The sequence below is a fragment of the Cryptotermes secundus genome, unplaced genomic scaffold (genome assembly GCF_002891405.2).
Source record: "Cryptotermes secundus unplaced genomic scaffold, Csec_1.0 scaffold682, whole genome shotgun sequence".
Lineage (NCBI taxonomy): Eukaryota > Metazoa > Arthropoda > Insecta > Blattodea > Kalotermitidae > Cryptotermes > Cryptotermes secundus.
In genome coordinates, this window is record NW_019730110.1 from 991,795 (window position 1) to 1,011,023 (window position 19,229).

Sequence of the window (19,229 nt, forward strand, 5' to 3'; positions counted from 1 at the left end):
TTCGTTCATAAAAATTTACAGTTACAAATTCCAGCTATTTTGTGTTTCCTCACAAGAAAGGGAAGTAGAACAGAGCACCTTGTACACATTTGGAAATGTAAGACCCCAAATTCTGATTACTTCCTGTCTACATGTTAATATAATTTATGTATTTAGTTATTTCAATATTTGTGCTTTATTTAACATCAATGCCAATAACTCAGATTACACAGCGTTGAATGAATTCGAAAAGATGTGGAAGAATTCGGTCGTGAACATAAACTAAAAAAATAAACTGTGTCCTTTAGTCCGCAAGCGAACTATACCGACCGAGCGACCGTCGTTTGTCGGCGAAGTTAGTGCCAACTTTAGCGGATAGAGGGTGTCGCATGGTCAGCGCAACGGTTTTCTAGACCGTAACCGTTACTTTTTCCATTCAAGTAGCTCCTCAATTATCCTCACGAGGCCGAGCGGACCCCGTTTCAGACCCACCACTTCTCAGAAAATATGGTAGGGCCGGGAATAGAACCCGGGTCCTCTGGATCTGTATCCAGGAACTCTGACCACCAGACTACAGAGGCGGTAGGTCGTGGACATAGCTCAAGGTAATTTCTGTGGAGAGACTGAATAAATCCATGGACAGGATTGTCAGTATCCCTACCGAGATTCGAGCTGGGCGTCTCGCGAATACAAGACAGAAGCTTTACTGCATGAGCAGACTTGTCCTTTTTGTATCAAAGATATTGCACATTTTCACGGAGATGGGTCATCTCAAGAGAACACTACAGTAGCAAGTTTGAACACCATTGAACTGCGTTATATATCACGTAAAACTTTGTGATGTGTATACCCACTGCTAGGCAACGACTGGGTAAACACATTCCAGCGGCAGCAAAAGCGATCAACATCATGACGTCCATTGTTAAGCAACGGATTAGTAAACACGCCCCCTTAGCAATAGAAGTTGTGTTTTCTGCGTAGTCCGTGCAAAGTATTAATAAAGAAGTGTCCGGCAGCATAGAGCAGGATAGAACAGTAGGGCGTACCCTGAGCTCACGAGACCGTTCGAGACTAAACTGTCTGCTGTTTCGCTGCTACTGTCAGTACCAGTCAGTACGGTTGCAGAGAGGCGGAAGTACTGAAAAGAGAGAGAGAGCGCGAGAATAGTGAGGTAGAGAGAAACTAAATTTGGGGGAGGGGAAAGAAACCATATTTCCGATTTTGAAGGATCCCAGGCAGTGCTCAGTCATCCTTCTGGTAGACGTAAGGCTACATTAGAGCGCCACAGATCAGATGACGGCATTCTTCATAGTGTTTATGTTGACCGCCGTGAGAACCCCAAATCCGACAAGAAACATATAATAATTTAACAATAACATTGGCGTTCCTATGGGAGCTAAAATGAGGCATAATGTTTCACTTAAGAAAAGAGTCCTGGTTTCTTACGGGACTGTAATGTAGCTTCTGCGTACTTCATGTAGCGTTTCAACAGACTTAATAAGCGCTGGAGGAAGCGCCCCTAATTTGGAGTGTGCATGGCTTTCTCTCTCTTGAAAATTGTTAGTACTGCAATTTCGTTCCGATCAGAGTGACCGCGCAGTGTAAGTCAGGAACCGTCTTCGCCCGCTCAAACACTGGGATCATGGGTTCGAAGCCCGCTCAAGGCATGGATGTCTGTGTGCGTTTATTCTGTGATTGTGTTGTCTTGTGTATAGGTAGCGGCCTTGCGACGGGCTGATCCCCCACCCAAGGATTTCTACCGACTGTGTAAATGATCAAGAAACTGGAAAAGCGGCCAGGGTTCAACAAAAGGGCTGTAGAGTCACAGATAAAATAGGTCGGACATTCATGTACGCTGTACACCTTGTACATGTGTACGCCACACTAAATACTGCTTAATTACCGTCGGTTTGTGTAATGTTTTGTTTATATTTGAATAAGCAATCTTACATATATTACGTCCGTAGCTGTGTATGCTTACACAGTAGTTCTGTCAGCCCGTTCTTTGTATATATTTTCAGCTGCGCTATCCCGCTAACACGGTGCCAGACGTAATCACGTTTCCATAAACCCACAACATCTGAGACCTCTGCTTACGTGCCATTTATTTATATCAGCAAAATTTAAAAAAAAACATTCGCCATAAATTTCTGGTCTGTTATAGTAAGCCAATTTTGCCTGTGGTTTTCTTTGTGGGTGTGAAACTTCGTCTCTCGCTTCAACTGAATGACGTCGACGCAGGGTATTCAAGAACCTGGTACTGAAGAGAAACCTGGAACTAAGATGAAAGAAGTAACAGGAGACTGGAGAAAAATTCATAATGAGGCGCTTCGTAATTTACGCTCCTCGGTATGAGTATTATATTAGAATGATGAAGTCATGGAGGATCAGACGGACGGGGTGTGTAGCACGAATGAGAAAAATAAATTTAGCAGGAAAGTTTAAAGGACTGAGAACCTAGAAAGATCTAATAGTTGTTTGGAGGCTAATATTAAAATGGATCATAAAGAAATACTTTGCAAAGTTGTGGTGAGAGAAGAAACGGGCTGTTGTGAATGCGGTAAAGAAACCTCGGGTTCCATAAAATGCTCGGAATTTCTTGAGCCGCTAAGCAACTATAAGCTTCTCAAGAAGGATTCAGTTACAAGGAATTACGTAGTTATCTTAAGCCAAGAGCACCATGTTACAATCGTCTGGCGACGTAAACCCGCAGAACAGTCTTCTTACGGATCTGACAGTCAGCAAGCTGGCCAAAAGTTCTCCGCCTCTTACAGAATTGCGTCCACAGGTTCATTCTCCTAAGCCAGATTAATCCCATTATCGAATGAGCTAGTATAGCAGTAATGTTACAAAATAATATTTTGGAGATGATCGGTTCGATTCTCTTTCTGGACATCCGCGATTCTGATTGTCTATCATTGTTATCCTCAGTCCTTCCAAGCATATATCGGGATACTATCTTGATTAGGCCAGGACAGGTTCCTTACAATGTAGTTCACTTTAATCACTCACCAACCAATGTACCGTTCGACGCTACGAAGTCTAGCTACTGACAAGCGTCGTTAAGTAACCAACAGAATGAACAATAATCAGGTGTACACTGTACTCCTTCAAGGTGCATTGTGCTATCCGTCTAGGTCTAGCAAGTAAATGTTTTCCTTGCAGGTTTTCCGAATGAAACATATTGATGCAGTGGACTAAATCAAGTAGAATTATGTCATTAACGTTATCATCATCATCAAATTTCGGGCCTTTCGATTAGTTCCTTTCATCTGTAAAATGGATTGAGCCTTCCAGCGAAATTTCGGGCGCCCAATGACTCTAGTTCCTCTGAGTGTACAGTACATCAGCTGTTTCGGAGTGCGGTCACTTTCCGTTCTCTGGACACGACAAAGTTAACTATAACAAGACATGAGTAACTTCAAGTACCAAGTTGTTACGAAGGGCAGTCATACACTGTAGGGTCGAGGGTTCAAGCCAAGTAGGAAACCAGATATAAAGCTGTGGAAAGCAGAGTGACAATTACAGGAACCTGTAAAGAGATAAAGTCAAGGTAAAGTTGTAGCTGTGCCTAATTAATTAAGCACTATGTCATGACGACGTGTCGGGGAGTGGAGTTTTAGCTCCGCCATTCCTGACTTCGGAACCAGAAGGAAGTGTGGTCAGCTTCACGTCTCGGTCGACTTATCTCCGGAAATAGAGCACTTGGTACTCAATGGAGAAAAGGCTTGGTGGGCTCCAGAGGGTGTCTGGACGTTAGGAAGAGAAAAATATCTCAGCCCTTCCAGGAATCGAACCAGGTCTGTCTAGCCGTAGCCCGTCTCTACAGCGATTGAGCTAAATATGCGGTACTTCTTCAGAAATGCTTCCTGTTGTTTCCTGTAACTTTCTGGCATTTATGTACACTTGTAAAAGTGAAGAAAAATTTGGCCCCATGCTTTACTACGCATCACTCCGCGACTAATTTGAAGTCTGAAATCGGTTCGGGACAGAAGTGTAAGCCAGCAGTTTCTGTGCAGGCAGAAGCTTTGTGATTGGTTCATCCATGATCCAATCTGATCCAGACTCAGAGCGAATTAAGAGTTTCAGTAACAATATCTGAACCCAGAGAGGCCTGAAGATTTAATCCGAAACAGCTGAAGCACAAAAAGCTTATCAATCAAATGAGCAATACTTTCTCCCGATTTTAAACAGCATTGGAATTTCTCGAAAATTTATAATAATACAATATCACATTTCGTTAACATTCTGCGGATTCCGAAACGTCACATTAGAGAGAAAGAGGAACGGAGAGACAGACACAGCGAAACAAATAAGCTTTATTTTTACATTTTGAAATTGCATAAAGAGATTCATTGTCTGCACGACAACCACAGCTTCTTAATCCTTCGTAAAGCACGCATAATTCAACAGAAATATAAAGATATTAATCTGAAAAATAATTACGACAAATAATTTTACTACAGCCATATTTGAATTCTGTTCTTTTCGGTATCTACCCCGAAGACAGAAGCAATAAGTTCGTGCTTAACGCTGGTAATCATCTATCAGACTACGCGGTTTCATACACCCATAAGACCACAGTTCAAATTGCACATAATTTTACAAAGTGACCTCGTTAAGAGACGAAAGTATTTAATTGCAGTGAATACTTACAGCCGTGTCGCACCTTGCTTTGATGTATTATCCTTGGATTCCAAAGATGATATTACAGCAGTGACGGAGATAATTAAAGGGCCGATTTAAGTGAAGAAGTCTTACATGTTGTGTAACAGGCCCCCGAAACTGTACAAGCAACGCTCTTTCCTCCACGGTCGTACGAGATTTACATCAAACACGGTTTTGTAAAAACGGAAGAAAAAATGTACTCTATCTTTGGTGACGTCAGATTTGTGAGTGCCTTCATCTGTAGTAATACCTTTGAAATGTATTCACAAGAATTGTTCTTCACTGTTTCCGAACGCGCTTTAGGAATATCGTAATCTCTTCTGTCATTAGTAGACCAAATATATTTGGAAGATAAAATCACTAATCGGAGTAGTTTTACAGTAGGTGTTGTACAGTTTACACACGCAAATATAAATGTCATTCACTTAAGACATTTAATATTATTTCACACGAAAATCTTGAAAATCTTAATGATAATTGTTTTTCAAACTCATTAATTATTTACGAATTGTATTCTAGACAACTCGACAACTACTGACAAGTAAGATTTTCCTAAAACGAAATACGTATTATCACTACGCAACATCGCACAATTTATTTGATGAATATAATAAGAATATGTGACAAAGACAAATTTATATGTTAATAATTCTGATTACGTGTTTGTAATAACGCTACGTTAACGTTTGTACAAAGACGATAACGGGAAGCGTCCGCGAAACAATTCGTTAAGTCCCCGCGCAACGAAACGTGTGGACTGCTCGAAGCGCCGCCACATAACGTGACGTTGGATGGTGAAGTGAGGACTACATGCTTCTGTCGGTGTGGGAGGAACAGCCGCCATGCGTCGTAGTGTCTGTACACTTCACTTCGCGCATCTCTGTAGCGGCGAAATGTTCAATATACATTCTTCAATTTCTACCTTAAGAGCATGATGCTTGGAGGCCATTTCTCCTTTTCAAATCATTAATAAAACATTTTTTCTGAGACACATCTACATAATTATGGCGGGAAATGATTCTTAACCTCCTGAACCGTGTGTCCTACTTGTCGCGTTGTAAAAATTATACCACATCAATAATAACAAGAAGTTATATGAAGAACTAATTGCCTACTTTCCTTAATACGACACGGATTGCACAATTCTTTTGTTACGTGTGTACTCGTTGCCGCGATAATGTTTATAGAGAGCCGTTGACTAGCAACGATAGGTGAATACAAAGACAAACAGACTAATCGAAGGTATTTATGAAGTATGCCGTTTATATCGGCTCAGCGCAATGTTACACAAACCAAGTTTCATAAAGATTGGTTCATCCCAATCGAAAGTTGATAGCGCGGGGATACACAGACACACGGACATGGTGATCGCATAAGCCTGATTCTATTTTTTAAAAATAAGGAAAGTAGGCTAAGACCAAGGCGTAGGTGGGTGGACAATATTAAAATGGATCTTAGATATAACGGATGGGATAGTGTGGATTGGATTGGGCTGACTCGGATTAGGGACCAGTGGAGGGCTTTTGTGAACACGGTGATGAGCCTTCGGGTTCCATAAAATGCTGGGAAGTTCTTGAGTAGCTGCACAATTGGCGGCTCCTCAAGAAGGGCTCAGGTTCAAGAGTGAATGAGTAAGGAAAGTAGGCTAAAAACAGATGTTTTCTCGGAAGAGTTACAGCTTCTGGGACGTGATACCGTGCAGCGTGGTGAAAGTTAACAACCGCTGCAGAAGAACATATTGCGTCCATGTTCAGGGATGAAAAGTAAGCCAAGTAAGAAATCAGCATAAAGCATGCACCCTCTCCTCTTAAATGGCATCTGATGTCCTTATTTTTCTGACCCTCTAAGGCTCATTATCCATGAATATTTATGGCGTTTATTAGCGAACCATTTATTTAAATGGAGCTGTTTCCACACAGCCACACAACTTACCTGTGGTTCAGTACGACTAGCAGTACGAAGTGGCTAGGGCCGCGCCATAGCTCGAGCGGTTAGTCGCTGGCTTCCCACTGCGGCGGCCCGGGTTCGATCCCAGGTCTGGTCAAGTGGGATTTGTGGTGGACAAAATGGCGCTGGGGCAGGCTTTCTCCGAGTACTTCGGTTTGCCCTGCCAAGCTTCATTCCACCAATTACTCCACAATCACCCTCAACTATCATCTGGGGCTGGTACAATAGGCCAGAAGTGACCGCAGTACAAGGGACTTAGTCCCACCCCACTAGCAATAAAAAAAAAAAAAAAAGGGGGTAGCTAGAAAACCTCGAGCAAAAACATATTTACCTACTTACAGCTCTACACTCCTTGTTCGCCTTGGTCTCTTTCTCAGTTTCTCAATCCCCTCGGCGCAAGGCCGCTACCTACACAGAGCAACACAAACACTGATTAACGCCCACAGACATCCACGCGTCGAGTGGGATTTGAACCCACGATCCCAGTGTTCGAGCGCGCGAAGACAGTTCATGCCTGAGACCGCGCGGTCACTGTGACCGGCAGCGTATAAGAATAATATATAAGAATTCAGTTCGTACCTCACAGGAAACAGATCCGAACCCATGATCCCGGCTTCCAAGCGCGCGAAGACAGTTCATGCCTTAGACCGCGCGGTCACTGTGACCGGCAGTGTATAAGAATAATATATAAGAATTCAGTTCGTACCTCACAGGAAACAGATCCGAACCCATGATCCCGGCTTCCAAGCGCGCGAAGACAGTTCATGCCTTAGACCGCGCGGTCACTGTGACCGGCAGTGTATAAGAATAATATATAAGAATACAGTTCGTACTTCACAGGAAACAGATCCGAACCCATGATCCCGGCTTCCAAGCGCGCGAAGACAGTTCATGCCTTAGACCGCGCGGTCACTGTGACCGGCGTAAGCAATGCCTTGAGCAGGTGATATTCCCAAGCGATCACCTATGCAAATATTACTTCAGGCCGATCAGTACGTTATGTTATCTACCTCTGGCTTGTCTTTTTGTACCACCTTAGAACTTCTGTATTAACAAGACCCATCCGGAACAGAAACAGGGAAAACCACCAAGAACTCCGAAACACAGACCTGAAACTTCGATGAGAATGTGGACTGCCACAACTAAAATGTAGCACGCAATTTAACACTTCCAAACCTGAACACAATTTAAGGGCTGTAGCTCTGTAATGTGACCTGGAGGGCATAACCCCGAAATAGAACACACCCTCCCCACATTACAAAATCCATTGAACACTTAAGCGTGCAGACAATGCATGACCGGAGCTCTCGCATGGCACTGTAATATTTTGTAAGTAGGATTTGAGATGCTCACATGGGTATGAAGCGATCTGTCTCATGAGATACAACACCGTTCTGTAGAAAAATCATCATATGTTTCGGAGAGACACGTCGACTCCATCTTAAGTGTTGCAGGTTTATGTCAAGCGATAAACCGGCATGAAAAGGTAGTAAGTAGATATTCCTTTAGTGCCTAAATCTTGATCGTTGCCTGGAGTAGATCCTGAAGATTGAAGCAGTTTTACCTTCGAAACTTCTCTTGATTTTCAACGTACTACACGGCGTTTTACCCCAGAAGATACGTATAATTCGAAGTTTACTGCGCGTGTGAAGTAGTGAAGCAGATTTCATTCTGTTAGAGAGAAACAACGGATTTTGATATGATGAGGATAGTAACAGGATTAACGAATGACGTTGCAAATTTCGTACGAATTTTTTTCACAGGCTGCACGTTAGCTTTGTGCCTGTACAATTCTACGATGAGAGAGAAATTGCGGTCGTGACGTAACGGCCTTGTTACGCTTACAGATTCTAAAATGCTGAATGGGGGGTTAATTTGCGAGTCAAGAGGGTTACGAGAACTGTCACGACAGCTATTTACGGTACTTTCCTAGATTTCGCCTTCAAAGTCGGAGAAAGTGAAGAAAATTATAAAGAATTGTGATTCCCTTTCCATATTCGAATATCATTCACTCTCTCATGGAACTGAGCCCTTCTTGAGAAGCTGCCAATTGTACAGCTACTCAAGAACTTCACAGCATTTTATGGAACACGAATGTTCATTACCGTGTTCGCAAGAGCCCTCCACTGGTCCCTATCCTGAGCCAGATCAATCCAATCCATATCATCCCATTCAATCTCTCTAAGATCCATTTCAATTACGTCCACCCACCTATGCCTTGGTCTCCCCAGTGGTCTCTTTCCTTCTGGCTTTCCCGCCGATATCCTATATGCATTCCTCTTCTCCAGTCGTGCTACATGCGCTGCCAAGTTCGTCCACGTTCGAATATGGTACTTATATTTATATTTCTTCCTTTTGTGGATAATTTAATGATAATCTGGGTACTGTCATACAATTAATATGTATTAAAATTGTTTGGAAGTAAAGGCCGTGGGCCTGGGATACTCCAATACATTGATCATGAACACACAATCACTGCTGGCACAAAGTCTGGAACTGAATGCAGACGGGCTATTTCTATGGAATTTAATTAACTGTCATGGATTAAATGCCGAAAAATATGCATCACTTGATTGGACTCTGCCCTAGCAATGAGGAAGGCATTCTGCATGTTAGGAGTACACATAGCATTGGCCTCAGGCATCTCGGCTCTCTATGAAACCGGATCGAGCACATTTTGCAAACACTCGAAGTTACATACACTTCAGTGCCTGGTGCATCTTGCTGCAGCAATCCTGTTCCAGTAACACAACAATTAACCTTGGTGTCAACACCTTACGTAACTAAATTGCTTCTGATTGTGCATATGCACTCTAGAACGCCCAATGAAACACAGTATGAACCAATTAGCAAGATAAGACTTTGGGTCGCCACGCTAACAGATTTGTCAAGGTAATAAACGCCCTCCAGTTTTGGAGGGAAGCTGCGAATATATTGAATAAAAAGTCGCGGATAACTGACAAGGGGTGGCCTCCAGCTTGGGGGTTGGGTGTGGGGCTAACAACTCCTCACTCTAAAAAATTATTATGTTACGCAAATGAAGACAAAGCCTCGGACTGGACGGATTCCTTGGATAAACGACCTAAGCTAATGAAAATGGATATGAGATTTGGCACTTGGGATGTACGAAGTTTGTATAGGACAGGTTCGCTCAGGGCAGTGGCAGAAGAAATCTTAAAATATAAGTCAGATTTAGCGGGAGAACAGGAGGTCTGATGGGATGGAGGTGGCAACGCACCAGCAGGAGACTATACATTTTTCTATGGAAAGGGGATTGAAAATCATGAATTAGGTACAGGTTTTTCCGTACATAAGAGAATCGTATCAGCAGTTAAGAGGGTAGAGTTCGTTAGGGATAGGATATCATATATAATACTAAAAGTCGCTGGTGTGATATCATTGTTATGAATATCCACGCCCCAAGAGAAGATAAAATTGATGACATAAAGGATAGATTCTATGAAGAACTAGAACATGTATTCGATAAATTCCCGAAGTACCCTATGAAAATTTTGTTAGGAGATTTCAATGCCAAAGTAGGGAGGGAAGACATTTTCAAACCAACGATTGGGAATGAGAGTTTGCATGAAATTAGTAATGATAATGGAGTTAGAGTATTAAACTTTGCCATATCAAAAATCTTACTGTCAAATGTACAATGTTCCCACATCGTAACATCTGTAAGTTTACTTGGACATCTCCTGATGGGAAGATACACAATCAAATAGACCATATTTTGATAGATAGGAGATGCCACTCGAGTATACTTGATGTCCGATCATTCAGGGCAGTAGATTGTGATACTGACCACTACCTGGTGGTGGCAAAGGTTAGGGAAAGACTGGCAGTGAGCAAACAACAACACACAGAGTTCATATGGAGAGGTTCAATCTCAAGAAATTAGATGAGGTAGAGGGTAAAGAGCAGTATAATGTTGAAATCTCAAATAGGTTTGCGGCTTTGGAAAACTTGGAAACTGAGGTGGATGTTAATAAAACTTGGGAAACTATCAGAGAGAATATAAAAATGTCTGCCAAAGAGAGTCTAGGTTATTATGAACCGAAGAAGCATAAGCCATGGTTCGATGAAGGATGTTCAAAATTATTAGATCATAGAAAGCAGGCCAAATTGCAATGGTTACAGGATCCAAGCGAGTTAAACTGGGATAATCTGAACAATATAAGACGTGAAACAACCAGCAGGCATTTCAGGAACAAAAAGAGGGAATATCTTAAAGACAAAATTGATGAGCTTGCAATGAACAGTAAGAACAAGAACACTATAGACCGGTATAGAGGAATAAATGACTTTAAGAGGAGTTACCAGCCTAGCAGTAACTTAGTGAAGGATGAGAATGGTGATCAGCTTGCAGATTCCCACAACATTTTGAATAGGTGGAGGAACTACTTCTCTCAGTTATTGAATGTACATAGGGTCAGTGGTCTTAGGCAGATAGAAATGCACACAGCTGAGCCATTAGTACCTGATACCAGCCCTTTTGTAAGAGAAATTCCTATTGTAAAATTCAAAGGTATAAATCGCCAGGTAGTGATCAAATCCCGGCAGAACTTGTTCGGGCAGGAGGCAAAATATCACGTTCTAAGATCCATAAGCTAATTACTTCTATTTGGCATAAGGAAAAATTGCCTGATCAGTGGAAGGAATCTATTATTGTACCAGTTCACAAGAAGGGTGATAAAACTGACTGTAGTAATTATCGGGGGATATCACTGTTATCAACTTCATACAAAATTTTATCCAATATTCTTCTCTCAAGGTTAAGTCCATATATAGATGGAATTATTCGGGATCATCAGTGTAGGTTTCGACGTAACAGATCAACTACAGATCAGACCTTTTGCATTCGTCAGATATTGGAGAAAAAATGGGAGTACGATGAGACAGTACATCAGCTATTCATAGACTTCAAGAAAGCCTATGATTCAGTTAGGAGGGAAGTATTGTACAATATTCTGATAGAGTTTGGAATACCCATGAAACTACGTAGTTAGGTTGATTAAAATGTGTTTAAACGAAACTTATAGTAAAGTCCGTGTAATGTTTATTTTAGCGTCCTGTTGCACTGATTTTCTTCCATGATATGTATACAGTTACCGTCTTGTAGTGCACTCAATTTCACCTGTTACTTCACGACATGTTTCGGCAACATAGTGCCATCATCAGGTGCCCTAATTACGCTATTCTATTTCATTGCTTGCCTTTATAAAATTATTTAAAAGTATTTAAAAAGTGCGTATTTGTCAACTACAATAAATTTACACACACTAAAACTTGTTAAGATTATTCATCTTATGTGTCTTAATTAAAACTTGCGTGTGGTTCTTCCACTATGGGGGTCGTTTTTCTTATATTCTGTGTAAACCGTGTCTTGTGATGTGTGTTCCCTTCTTAACTGCGAGTGTTGTGGATAAAAATGTCCTTTAGAATCTACTTAAATCTGCTGTTTAACCCGAGAATTAAACTTTGTATTTGTCCCTATGGGAAGTTGTACGAGTGCTGAAGGGAATATTTAAACTTATGAAATAACAAAAGTACGGAGAAGATTACATAATGAGGAGCTTCGCAATTTGTACATTTCACTCTCTCTCTCTGGCTCTACAGCCTTTGGAACTTGACCGCTTTTTCAGTTTCTTGATTTTTTACACAGTCGGTAGGACTCCTTAGATGGGAGATCAGCCCTTCCTCTACCCACACATAGAACAACACAAACACAGAATAAATGCACACAGATATCCAGGCCTCGAGTGGGATTCGAACCCACGATCCCAGTGCTCGAGCGAGCGAAGACAGTTCATGCCTTAGAACTCGCGGCCACTGTAATCGGCCTACATTTCACATTAATTAAATAAATGGCGATAAGGTTGGCTAGTCACGTAGCGAACATGGAATCAAAGGAAGATTGCATATGAAATTTCAGTCGAAACACCTAAAAGGAAGAGACAACAAAACTCTAATTTTCGGCTACTTGTTGTTGTTAATATCGGGGTACATCAAACTATGCATCCTGTTTCTTTATAGTAAAACGCTTTTATAAAATACGGAACAATTCCTAAATTATATTTCAGAGAATGCTATTGCCGTGTATTATTAAACGAGAGACAAAACAGTACGTTACGTTTAGACTGTACAAGGCTGCATTGCTTCACGTATTTTCCAGCAAACACACGCTTTGTGTGCAAAACAAAACATTCCTTTACGTTGAAATACAAATTCCATTGTCTGGCAAATTCTCCTTACCTAAGAGTGACATCTACCATGAATTTAAGGTTGAAGGAGACAGAACTTCTAGAATTCATCTGACACCAAAATTATTTAATAAATATATTAAACGGCGCCATATTTCTTGGAATTTCGATCTACAAATTTGATTTATAATCCCGATGAATGTGTTCATACTCCATGTGTTACCCTCAAACAGCAGCCACAAGTCTATATTAATTCGACCTGACTAACTTCGCAGAGCCGAGCCCTTCTTGAGGAGCCGCCAACTGTGCATATGCTTGTTCTGCATAAAGCATCATTTTAAACCCTCGTTATAACGGCTTAATATCTGGCTCCGTTATCGCCAATATCCGCTATGAGTGAGTGAAGGGATATTCACAGAAGTACACCGTAATACACGCATTAAATAAACATTGTGGTTGCAGTTCTTGTTTCCGCAACATTTCTAAAAGTTCGCGATTAGGCACAGCCAGATTTTCTTCCGTTATGTCCGGGTCCTTCATAACGAGGATTTACTGCCCACAATCGTGCAACATGAAACGTCCAGTTCTGTGTGTCACGCCTAACGTAACAGTGGCACGTGATCCAATTGTCTGTCCCATTCTGTCACTAAATCTATTTACTTATATCATTTCAGAATGAGATACATCACGTGTCCAATTGGCTTGCGTAGACTTTAACTGTGAAACTGCCCACCGGACGTGACTCGCAACATGTTAAGTGAGTTATAGACTACCGAGTTATTTATTAAATGACACTTAACACCGTTTTATTAGCATTTTCCGGACATATCTGCCTCGCCATAAGGAATACAAATTAACAGATCATTTCACACTCCGTATCAGCTACTTGTACTACTTGCCATGTCTTTTTCTGAAAACATTGTCACATTGCTGTAACGCCGTGTAGATTAGTAAGAGCCGGACTTTTCGGCGACATCTTCAATATTAACATCCTGTTTGTTTATATAACAAATTCTAGATGGTATACCAGTACGTGCGAAGACAATGGTCGTCTCTCGCTCTCTCGAACGCTGGGATAGTGGGTTCGAATCTCACTCAAAGGCATGGATGTTTGTATGTGCGTTTATTGTGCGTTTATGTTGTCCTGTGTGTAGGTAGTGACCTTGCGACGGGCTGATCATTCGTCCAAGGGGTCCTACAGTTTTTGTAAAAAGATTACGAAACTAAAAGAGATGCCAGGGCATTATGTTAGATCAGGCTCTCTTAGGTCAGTGTACAGAGATTATTTTTGTCCTACTTTCCCTGTTTTGAAACAAGAAGTTCTGGGAAGAACTATTCTCCTAATTTCCAATCATACACGGTGTGTCCAGGATCCGTTAGGACTCTCTCTCTCTCTCTTTTTTTTTATTTTGCTCTGCAATGTCATCTGTTGGCGAGTTGTGGCGTTAAGATTCTTGAAGTTTCAGCTGTGGCTGTCTATAATTTCAAAGCGCAAGCATCGCTGCATCATGTGTTCTGGCCTTGAATGTAACAGTACTGTTCTGACGCTCGTCGGAAAATGGCGGTTGAACATAGAGCCAACATCAAATTATGTTTGAAGTTAGGCAAAACAGCCGGAGAAGCGCACGAAATGATGAAAAGTGCATACGGTAGTGATTGTTTGAGTAGATCTAAGATTTTTCAATGGTATGCTGTTATCTCGTGACGGCAGGGAGGACATTGAAGACGCTCCAAGCGCATGAAAGCCGAGAACAAGTCTCACTGAAGAAAATGTGAAAAAAGTGACCGAAATCCTTGCATCGCATCAGACATGTGTTTCTGCAAGACTCGTTGAGGAGCTTTAGAGAATACCAAAAAGTACTGTGCATCAAATTTTGACCGAGGGTGTGGGCAAACGGAAGGTCTGTGCGCGGTTTGTACCGCACGCGCCGTCAGGCGATGAAAAACATGCCAGAGTGGAACACTGCAAAGACATGTTACGGTCGGCCCAAAGTGATACAAAATTTACAAAATCGATTGCACTGGTGACGAGACATGGTGTTTTCAATATAAGCCTCTCACAAAGCGGCAGAGTGCAGCGTGGTTGAGCCCAAAGAAGCCGAAACAAAGAAGGTGCGCATGCAAAAGAGTCGAGTAAAGACACAAGAAATTTCTGCCAGAAGGTCAAACAGTGAATTCTGATTATTATCTTGGAGTCCTCAGCCGTTTATGAGCGAGAATTCTTCGAATTCGACCTGAATATCGAGAGCAAGGTTCCTGGACGCTCCTCCACGACAATGCCCCAACCCACAAATTGAAGATCATGCGCGATTTTTTGGCCAGAAAAGGGATCACAGTCCTTGATCATCCTCCGTATTCGCCAGATTTGGCTCCAGCAGATTTCTGGTTGTTCCCAAAAGTTAAGTTGGCGATGAAAGGAGACCGTCACTACACCATTCAGGACATCCAAAAGGAATGTACCGCAGTTTTAAATGCGATTCCACAAAAGGAGTACAGTGACTGTTTTCGAAAACTTTTCAATCGATTCCAGCTACCTATTGATTCAGAAGGAGACTATTTTGAATAAAAAGTGTGAAATTTTGAAAATAATTCACGTCTTGTATTTTTAGTGAACACAGTCCTAACAGAACCTGGACACACTGTGTATGACATAAACCGCATAGAAAACGACGCCTCCAACAATTCTTCGTTGCCGCAGTAAAGATTTACCTAGTTGTTGCCTAGCAACGATGGGAGATACACATTCAGACACACAGACTGATAGGAGGGATTTAAGGAGTATGCCGTTTAGATAGGCTCAGGTGCCATAATATACATACCAAGTTTCATAAAATTTGTTCAGGCGTTCAAAAGTTTATAAAGGGGCTACACAGACAGCATGGTGATCGCATAAACCTACTGTTATTTCTTTCAAAACATTGAAAACAGGCTACACAATATGTGGATCAAATTGGGAAAGCCTGAGACATGGAAATCTGAAAGCGAAACAAATAAAAGCTTAACAAGAGCAGGGTAATTTTTCTTATAAAGGAATTTCACAGGGAATTCGATGTACAAATAAAATAACAATTAGTTAATAATGAAATTTGTTATATAGTATCTTACGGCTGTGTGTCACTTGAATGCATCGCCAGCCACTTCAATGAAAAGCCGTGCATTAAGTTCTGCAACCAAAGTTTTGCCTATATTGTGTTGAAAAAAAAAAGACAACCACTTTTGTTGATAGTTTGCCAGTGTCGCTTGCCTATTTTTACATAAACACAGAGTTGTGTATCTCTTTGTGCTGAACCCAAGGGTCGATAAATAAAACTGAATTACTGCTGACAACCAAACCTATTTTTATTGTAATCCACCAGTTTAAAGCAAATATCTTCCTCAAACGAAGCTTTGACTGGAATTCAGGACTGCATATCCATTCATAACCAGTTGAACTGAACGCAAAGCAGAATATTTTGTTTTGACGCTGTGAATGCCAAAACTGCTATTATTTTCCCAGCGAATATGAATTGGCACGTGATATTTGCTCTTTAATACACAAACAGAAAACTTATAACTTTTCCTGAGGTCATGGCTCATGGACTGAAGTTAAAATAGCAATATTTAGTGAAGATATCTTTTTGTATTCCTGCAACAACAGTTCAGTGACAACTGAGTTCCGACTGACTAACTAACTAACTAACTAACTAACTAATTCCTTGGAGATGAACCCTCCTTGAGAAGCCGCCAGTCGCTCAGTTACTCAAGAATTTCCCAAAATTTTATGGAAACCAAAGGTTCATCACCATGTCCACTAGAGCACTCCACTGGTCCTTATCCCGAGCCAGATCAATCCAGCCCGTACCACCCCATCCTACCCCTTCAAGATCCATTTTAATATTATCTACCCCCTTATATATAGGTCTTTCTAGTGGTCCCTTTACTTCTGGCTTTCCCACCAATATCCTATATACCGTCCTCTCCCCATTCGCGCTACATTCCCTGTCCACCTCATCCTCCTTGACCTGATCATTCTAATTATACTTGGAGAAGAGTACAAGTTATGAAGCTCTTCATTATGCAATTTTCTCCAACCTCCTGTCACTTCGTCTCTCTTCGGTCCAAATATTCTCCTCAGCACCATGTTCTCAAACACCCTCAGTCTATGTTCCTCCCTTAATGTCAGAGACCAAGTTTCACACCCATACAGAACGACAGGCAAAATTATTGTTTTGTATGTACTGAGGCCTACACTCTGTTATACACCTTCCTCCCCCTTCTTAATATATTCAAGGCCCAGCAAATTTCATTGAGTATAGTCTTTATTCAGAAACTGATCGTTGCTCAGTATATCAGTAATTACCCCTTCTTTTTATTTTAACTAGAAGATTCATTACAGAATTCACAAGAACTCACCACTGGACTTTATACAGGTACAGCTGAACCCAAATCCCCACTTACTGTTAATCGTATTCATTTTAATAATATTCTTCAATTTATACCCGAATTTTCCAAGTCAAGATAGCTCTCCGTTTCAGAGTTTAAGGGTAAAAAAATGTTTATGAATTTCTCATATCGCCGATTATTTCTGTATCATTTTCTGTTTCCACTACACATATCACAAGCAAATTTCCTGTTCACTAAAATTAAGAGATACGTTAACCAACTACTGAACCCTCAATCTCCTGGAATTTTCCCGGCTGTCTGAACCTTGGGATGACCTAAGTTTTTGCGGACATCCACTCGGACATTCGATTCCTCTGTTATTCTCTGTTGCCACGAAATATGTGACACTGTCCGGGTACCGCGTTGATTTATACAAGCATATTCGTTGCAGCGGAAATATTTCAATTAGCCGTTATCTAGCAACGGACGTCTCTGCTCTGCTTTTCTGACTGCACATTTGCAGCGTTCAGGCGTTATGTCACAATATCCATGGAGTTAGTCAGTTACCTCTTACAGATCTATGAATGAAGATAATTTAATCGTAAAGATAATTAATGAGAATTCCTGACGGAATTCATGACATGTAAGAGTATTTAAGTGGCGACCCCAAGTGAACTCACAGCCGCTTTAAGGGAAACGCCCCGTAATAACCAATGTACCTATTGCGGGCTTCTCATGCGTCTACTGGAATTCCCTAAGTTTAATTAAGTTCCCAACTTCTCACCTCGCGTTACGTCACTCGGCCGCCCTTGTCTTCCGACCCACTCCAAGTGCTCTTTACTGCAGGCGTTTCGTGAGGTCTGCGGTTCTCACAGCGGTTACTATGAACAGCATACGCGACACCGTGCAGTCCGGCAGAAGTTTGGCGACGTTTCGGAGGAACGTGCTTCCACCATTTTGAGGGTCAACTAATAATCCTAGCAACTAGGCAAGCTGTAAGCAGAGTAAAGCTGTTTGTCTAATCCAAGAGTTCTACTTGTAGGATTGTAATGCCGTGGAGGGGGGGATGGAGGTATCCCACCCGCTGCCGCCACTGTAATGCCCTAGCGGCGCAGGGGGGCGTGGAGTCAGCCTCCTCTGCTACCACTGTAACGCCGCAAGTAGGGGGGCGTGGAGTTATCCCTCCTCGCCTCCACTTGTAATGTCGTAAACTGGTACCACTGGTAACGTCGTGCCGTCGGGGGTGTGCAGGTACCCCTCCTTGCCACCTCAGCTTATGCTGTAAGGAGTATCACAATCATCCTAGCTCACCCTTAGCTAGGATTCTCCTGTTCGGGGTTTCCGTTTCGGTAAAAGCTGCCACCATCTATTTTCTTTCCTTTCAATCGTGGGGACTACTCCCTGGCAGATAGTCCTTGCTCCTTGACCACTCCTCCCGTAGTTTACAGGTAACGACTTAATACTTTATTAATACGCTTCATCATTATATCTTAAAGGGGCGTTGCTGTCGAGGCTACCATACTCTGCCTGTGTGGCAGGAGCCTATCCCTGTCTATTCTTATCTTCGTCTTCGGCTACCAGTGCTGCCTGTGTCAGTTCGGCCCTCGCTCGGTCAGGATTATCGGGATTGGCGGCGGGGAAGTTGATTCTAGACATGAATTACACTCCCGGTACATCCTATCCTATCTATTCTAGCTGTCTATTTACATTATTATATATATACACGATTTACATTATTTACATATTACAAAGACTGTCCTTCAGTCTTGACTACATAGAGTCTTTACTACACATTCCGTTTCTTCAAGTTCTCCCCCTTCAGGGGTGGAGGCCTTGAGCCTCTCTCTCTCTCTCTGACTCATATAAAGGGCCATGCAAGCCCTCCTCGTGTAACATAAATCTTCTAGTGGTACATTTCTCACTCTCGATATATACTATATACGCACAATACCTATACCTCTTAACCTACTCTATCCTTGGTTATACGTATTGAATCCCGCCTACTATCTTTACTACAACACACTAACCCTAACCTTGATATATATACTATAAATCACTGATTGCCTG

At 41.8% G+C, this 19,229-nt stretch overlaps 1 protein-coding gene across 3 annotated transcripts in view; it reads right to left on the bottom strand.

Annotated features, from left to right (window-relative positions):
• Window positions 1–19,229, bottom strand: part of LOC111866213 (neuropeptide Y receptor type 1) — a 439,022-nt gene that overhangs the window by 171,187 nt on the left and 248,606 nt on the right. Inside the window, exon 1 of one of the 3 annotated variants that reach the window (XM_023854956.2) lies at window positions 4,649–5,429. The exons of 1 other annotated variant lie outside the window; for it this stretch is intronic. The gene's annotated coding sequence lies outside the window, so the exon portion shown is untranslated. Of the gene's footprint in view, window positions 1–4,635; window positions 5,430–19,229 lie in introns of those variants that run through there. One more of the 3 variants, XM_023854954.2, reaches the window with a different exon arrangement.